Source organism: Moschus berezovskii, chromosome 16, assembly GCF_049115385.1.
Source record: "Moschus berezovskii isolate FMDL1 chromosome 16, NW_MosBer_1.0, whole genome shotgun sequence".
In the NCBI taxonomy this organism is placed as follows: Eukaryota; Metazoa; Chordata; class Mammalia; order Artiodactyla; family Moschidae; genus Moschus; species Moschus berezovskii.
Genome location: NC_142475.1, coordinates 85430861 through 85437822, shown reverse-complemented (window position 1 = coordinate 85437822; position 6962 = coordinate 85430861). Strand labels below are relative to the sequence as shown.

Sequence of the window (6962 nt, the reverse complement as noted above, 5' to 3'; positions counted from 1 at the left end):
GTCATTAAAGTTCCTAAAAAATGCCTACAGTTTGTCATACCCTTGAGTCATGGGACAGGTTCTGGTCTCTGTTCCTCCAGGCTGCAACAAAATGTTGGTTTCTGTCCCTTCTTTTCTCCTCAATTATCTGAAAATTTTCTTAAATTTAACCTTTTACAACAGATATAATCATCCCTTGTTATAGAAATCATCACTTTCATTGTATTGTGAACAGCCTAAGTTACTCTCCTCTTCAACAAACTCCACACAGCATTTTTCACTTCTGTTTCTCACTGTATAAATGATAGGATTTAACATGGGAGTAATGATTGCAAAGACACAGCCACCCACTTATCCACAGGGTAAATGACCATAGGACGGATGTAGGTGAATATACACGGACCAAAAAAGTACCACTACTGCAAAGTGGGAGCCCCATGTAGAGAGGGCTCTGTGACATCCTTCAGAGCTATGAGATGTCAAAGAGCTAAGGATGACTATGTAGGAGACAAATAGTGTGGAAAAAATGAGCAAGCACATGTCCCCTGTGTTAGCTGCCACTACCATTCCAAGTCTATAGGTGTCACTGCAGGCAAGTTCCATCAGTGAGAAGAAATCACACGTGAAGTGGTCAATGGCATTGTGACCACAGAAGATCAGGTCGGACATGAACATGAAAAGAATCTGCACGGTGGTGTGCAGGACACCACCGGTCCAGGCCACTACCACCAGGAGCTGGCAGAGCACCTGTCGTGTGATGGTCGTGTGGTGCAGAGGTCTGCAGATGGCCACGTAGCGGCCATAGGCCATGATCGTGAGGACGATGACGATGACCTCTGAACCCTCCCAGGAAGTGTTCTATAAAGAGCTGACTCAGGCAGCCACCCCAGGAGACGGATCTCCTCTGATACAGAAGGTCAGTGGTAATCTTGGGGGGTGGTGACAGAGGTCAAGGTGGCATCCGTGAAGGAAAAGTGAGTGAGAAAGAAGTACATGGGAGGTTTTGACAGTGCAGAGCTGAGTGAGATGGTGATGACAACGAACAGATTGGACATCACAGTGAACAGAAAAATGAACAAAAAGACAATGAAGAGTGTCTTCTGCAGGTGTGGATTCTGTGTCAGTCCCAGGAGAACAAATTCAGTCATATTTTTAGGAGGCATTGAGCCATCCATTTAGGAAGCAACACTCTCCTAGGGACTGAATTTCCTACAAAGGAATAAAGAATGATGCATATTAATCATGAAAGTATTTAGCTTGAATTTCTTAGGGAAAAAATAGTTCGCCAACTGTAATTGTGGAGCATGTACTTGGCGTTTGTCCCAGTACTTGTTTCAAGTCTTTCTTATTTTCTCCATGTTGCTTTCCATCTCTTCAGACACCCATCACCTGTCACTGTAAAACATCTAGAGGGCAATAGTTGATGTGTAATTTACTGAGCAAATACTGGGCTCTCTATATAAGATCCGGACTCTTATTCTGGTTCCAACTACATGTGATTCTGCTAAGTCATCTTACTGTTCCTTGCTTTTCTGTCCTCCTTTTTCACCTCTGAGATCACAAATTGTAATTTCAGATATATCTGATAAGTTTATATCTGTATCAAAGAGGTAATGATTATTTCCTCTTCCATGACAGTTTACATGTGAACTTTCAACTGTAACTATGGAAAGAAAGATATTCTCAGTAACTATCTATAATAAGTAGGGAGTTTAGAGAAATGTATATATCATTGGAAACACAAACTACCTGGTACCAAGCAGACCACGTAAGTTATTCAGCTGTGTTTCCTCACTTACCATAAAACCTGGTATGATATTGACAGTGTCTTAAACCTATTAGGTGATGAGTAAGTGAAAAAGATCTTCACGATCAAGATAGTCACAATAACATGATCACTGACCTAGAGCCAGACATCTTGGAATGTGAAGTCAAGTGGGCCTTATAAAGCATCACTATGAACAAAGCTAGTGGAGGTGAAGGAATTCAAGTTGAGCTATTTCAAATCTTGAAAGATGATGCTGTGAAAGTGCTACACTCAATATGTCAGCAAATCTGGAAAACTCAGCAGTGGCCACAGGATTGGAAAAGGTCAGTCTTCATTCCAATCCAAAAGAAAGGCAATGCCAAAGAATGCTCAAATTACCGCACAATTGCACTCATCTCACACGCTAGTAAAGTCATGCTCAAAATTCTCCAAGTGAGGTTTCAGCAATATGTGAATTGTGAACTCCCAGATGTTCTGGCAGGTTTTAGAAAGGAAGAGGCACCAGAGAACAAGTTGCCAACATCTGCTGAATCATGGAGAAAGCAAGAGAGTTCCAGAAAAACATCTATTTCTGCTTCATTGACTATGCCAAAGCCTTTGACTGTGCGGAGCACAATAAACTGTGGAACATTTTGAAAGAGATGGGAATACCAGACCACCTGACCTGCCTCTTGAGAAACCTGTATGCAGGTCAGGAAGCAACAGTTAGAACTGTACATGGAACAACAGACTGGTTCCAAATAGGAAAAGGAGTACATCAAGATTGTATATTGTAACTTTGCTTATTTAACTTATATGCAGAGTACATCATGAGGAACTCTGGGCTGGAAGAAGCACAAGCTGGAATCAAGATTGCTGGGAGAAATATCAATAACCTCAGATATGCAGATGACACTACCCTTATGGCAGAAAGTGAAGAGGAACTCAAAAGCCTCTTGATGAAAGTGAAAGAGGAGAGTGAAAAGGTTGACTTGAAGCTCAACATTCAGAAAACAAAGATCATGGCATCTGGTCTCATCACTTCATGGGAAATAGATGGAAAAACAGTGGAAACAGTGTCAGACTTTCTTTTTTTGGGGCTCCAAAATCACTGCAGATGCTGATTGCAGCCATGAAATTAAAAGACGCTTACTCCTTGGAAGGAAAGTTATGACCAACCTTGATAATATATTAAAAAGCAGAGACATTACTTTGCCAACCAAGGTCCGTCTAGTCAAGGCAATGGTTTTCCCCTTGGTCATGTATGGATGTGAGAGTTGGACTGTGAAGAAAGCTGATCGCCGAAGAATTGATGATTTTGAGTTGTAGTGTTGGAGAAGACTCTTGAGAGCCCCTTGTACCGCAAGGAGATCCAACCAGTCCATTTTAAAGGAGATCAATCCTGGATGTTCATTGGAAGGACTGATGCTAAAGCTGAAACTGCAATAGTTTGGCCACTTCATGCGACGAGTTGACTCACTGGAAAAGACTCTGATGCTAGGAAAGGTTGGGGGCGGGAGGTGAAGGGGACGACAGAGAATGAGATGGCTAGATGGCATCACCGACTCTGTGGACATGAGTTTGAGTGAACTCCAGGAGTTGGTGATAGGGAGGCCTGGCGTGCTGTGATTCATGGGGTCGCAAAGAGTAGGACACGACTGAGTGACTGAACTGAACTGATGTAAGAAAAAGACCCACAAAAATTTCACTTGTAAACTGATAGTATTGTATTTTAGTCTAACTTTCTTAACATTTCATATACTGCAAAATGGATTTAAATGTCAGATAAGTGTGGGTAAGGAGTGATTGTATAATTTGTAAGATCCATTTAAGTGAGACTATTGTATTCTTTGTAAGATATATTTAAAAGAGTCCATGACAACATGATTTCCTGGATAAAAAGAAATTCTCACCTATGAATGTATTTGACTTAGCTCCATGATCAGGGCCTCACGCAGCTGTTAGTTCACCAAAAAAGAAAAGTTGTAAGATTTAAAAATGACAACTAGTTCTGCTACAATAAATGACTTTGCCTATTTATGGACTCTTTCTTATTTTATTTTTTTATTGGAAGTGGAAATTTATGACCAACCTAGATAGCGTATTAAAAAGCAGAGACATTACTTTGCCAACCAAGGTCCGTCTAGTCAAGGCTATGGTTTTTCCCGTGGTCATGTATGGATGTGAGAGTTGGACTGTGAAGAAAGCTAATTGCCAAAGAATTGATGCTTTTGAACTGTGGTGCTGGAGAAGACTCTTGAGAGTCCCTTGGACTGCAAGGAGATCCAACCAGTCCATTCTAAAGGAGATCAACCCTGGGTGTTCATTGGAAGGTCTGATGCTAAAGCTGAAACTCCAATACTTTGGCCACCTCATGCGACAAGTTGACTCACTGGAAAAGACTCTGATGCTAGGAGGGATTAGGGGTGGGAGGAGACGGGGACGACAGAGAATGAAATGGCTGGATGGCATCACCAACTCGATGGACATGAGTTTGAGTGAACTCCGGGAGTTGGTGATGGACAGGGAGGCCTGGCGTGCTGTGATTCATGGGGTCGCAAAGAGTCGGACACGACTGAGCGACTGAAATGAACTGAACTGAACTGAATTATTTTACAATATTTTATTGTTTGGTTTTGCCATAGATTGACATGAATCCGACCTGGGTGTACATGTGTTCCCCTTCTTGAACCCCCCTCCCACCTCACTCCTCCCCTTTTCCTCCCTCTGGGTCATCCCCGTGCACCAGCCCTGAACATCCTTTATCATGCGTCGAACCTGGACTGCTGATTCGTTTCACATATGATAATATACGTGTTTCAATGCCATTCTCCCAAATCATCCCACCCTCACCCTCTCCCAGAGAGTCCAAAAGACTTTTCTATACACCTGTGTCTCTTTTGCTGTCTCGTATACAGGTTTAAGGCTACCCTCTTTCTAAATTCCATATATATGCGTTAGTATACTGTATTGGAATTTTTCTTTCTGGCTTACTTCACTCTGTATAATTGGCTCCAATTTCATCCAGCTCATTAAAACTCATTCAAATGTATTCTTTGTAATGGCTGAGTAATACTCCATTGTGTATCTGTACCACAGCTTTCTTATCCATTCGTCTGCATATGGACATCTAGGTTGCTTCCATGTCCTCGCTATTATAAACAGTGCTGCGATGAACATTGGAGTACATGTGTCTCTTTCAATTCTGATTTCCTCAGTGTGTATGCCCAGGAGTGCGATTGCTGGATCATATGGCAGTTCTATTTCCAGTTTTTTAAGGCATCTCCACACTGTTCTCCATAGTGGCTGTTAGTTTGCATTCCCACCAACAGTGTAAGAGGGTTCCCTTTTCTCCACACCCTCTCCAGCATTTATTGCTTGTAGACTTTTGGATAGCAGCCATTCTGACTGCTGTGCAATGGTATCTCATTGTGGTTTTGATTTGCATTTCTCTGATTATGAGGGAAGGATTGGGAGCGGGAGGAGAAGGGGAAGACAGCGAATGAGATGGCTGTATGGCATCACCAACTCGATGGACATGAGTTTGTGTGAATTGCGGGAGTTGGTGATGGACAGGGAGGCCTGGCATTCTTTTATTCACGGGGTCACAAAGAGTCGGTAATGACTGAACTGAACTGAACTGAACTGATTATGAGTGATGTTGAGCATCTTTTCATGTGTTTGTTAACCATCTGTGTGTCTTCTTTGGAGAAATGTCTGTTTAGTTCTTTGGCCCATTTTTTGATTGGGTCGTTTATCTTTCTGGAATTGGGCTGCTTGTATATTTTGGAGATTAATTCTTTGTCAGTTGTTTCATTGGCTATTATTTTCTGCATTCTGAAGGTTGTCTTTTCACCTTGCTTATAGTTTCCTTTGTTGTGCAGAGCTTTTAATTTTAATTAGGTCCCATTTATTTATTTTTGCTTTTATTTCCAATATTCTGGAAGGTGGGTCTTGGAGGATCCTGCTGTGATTTATGTTGGAGAGTATTTTGCCTATGTTCTCCTCTAGGAGTTTTATAGTTTCTGGTCTTACATTTAGATCTTTAATCCATTTTGAGTTTATTTTTGTGTATGGTGTTAGGGAGTGTTCTAGTTTCATCCTTTAACGGGTGTTTGACCAGTTTTCCCAGCACCACTTGTTAAAGAGACTGTCTTTTTCTCCATTGAATATTCTTGCCTCCCTTGTTAAAGATAAGGTGTCCATAGGTGCGTGGTTTTATCTCTGGGCTTTCTATTTTGTTCCATTGATCTATGTTTCTGTCTTTATGCCAGTACCATACAGTCTTGATGACTGTGGCTTTGTAGTAGAGCCTGAAGTCAGGCAGGTTGATTCCCCTAGTTCCATTGTTCTTCCTCAGAATTGCTTTGGCTATTCGAGGTTTCTTTGTATTTCCATACAAATGTGAGATTATTTGTTCTAGCTCTGTGAAAAATATCGTTGATAGCTTGATAGGGGTTTCATTGATTGAACAAATTAATTTGGGTATTATACTCATTTTCACAATATTTATTCTTCCAATCCATGAACACGGTATATTTCTCCATCTATGAGTGTCCTCTTTGATTACTTTCACCAGTGTTTTATAGTTTTCTATGTACAGGTCTTTTGTTTCTTTAGGTAGATATATTCCTAAATTTTGTATTCTTTTCATTGCAACAGTGAATGGAATAGTTTCCTTAATTTCTCTATTTTCTCATTATTAGTGTATAGGAATGCAATGGATTTCTGCGTGTTGATTTTATATCCTGCAACTTTACTGTATTCATTGATTAGCTCTAGTAGTTTAGAGAAGAGCTAACACCTATTCTACTCAAACTCTTTCAGAAAATTGCTGAGGAAGGGAAACTTCCAAACTCATTCTATGAGGCCACCATCACCCTAATTCCAAAACCTGGCAAAGATCCCACAAAATAAGAAAACTACAGGCCAATATCACTGATGAATATAGATGCAAAAATCCTTAACAAAAATCTAGCAATCAGAATCCAACAACACATTAAGAAGATCATACATCATGAACAAGTGGGCTTTATCCCAGGAATGCAAGGATTCTTCAACATCCACAAATCAATGTAATACACCACATTAATAAACTGAAAAATAAAAATCATATGATTATCTCAATAGATGCAGAGAAAGCCTTTGGCAAAATTCAACATCCATTTATGATCAAAACCCTCCAGAAGGCAGGAATAGAAGGAACATTCCTCAACAGAATAAAAGCTATATATGA

General features: G+C 40.6%; 1 pseudogene; it reads right to left on the bottom strand.

The window, feature by feature from the left end:
• Window positions 1-215: 215 nt before the first annotated feature.
• LOC129560381 (olfactory receptor 4C3D-like) lies at window positions 216-1154 on the bottom strand (annotated as a pseudogene).
• Window positions 1155-6962: the final 5808 nt, after the last annotated feature.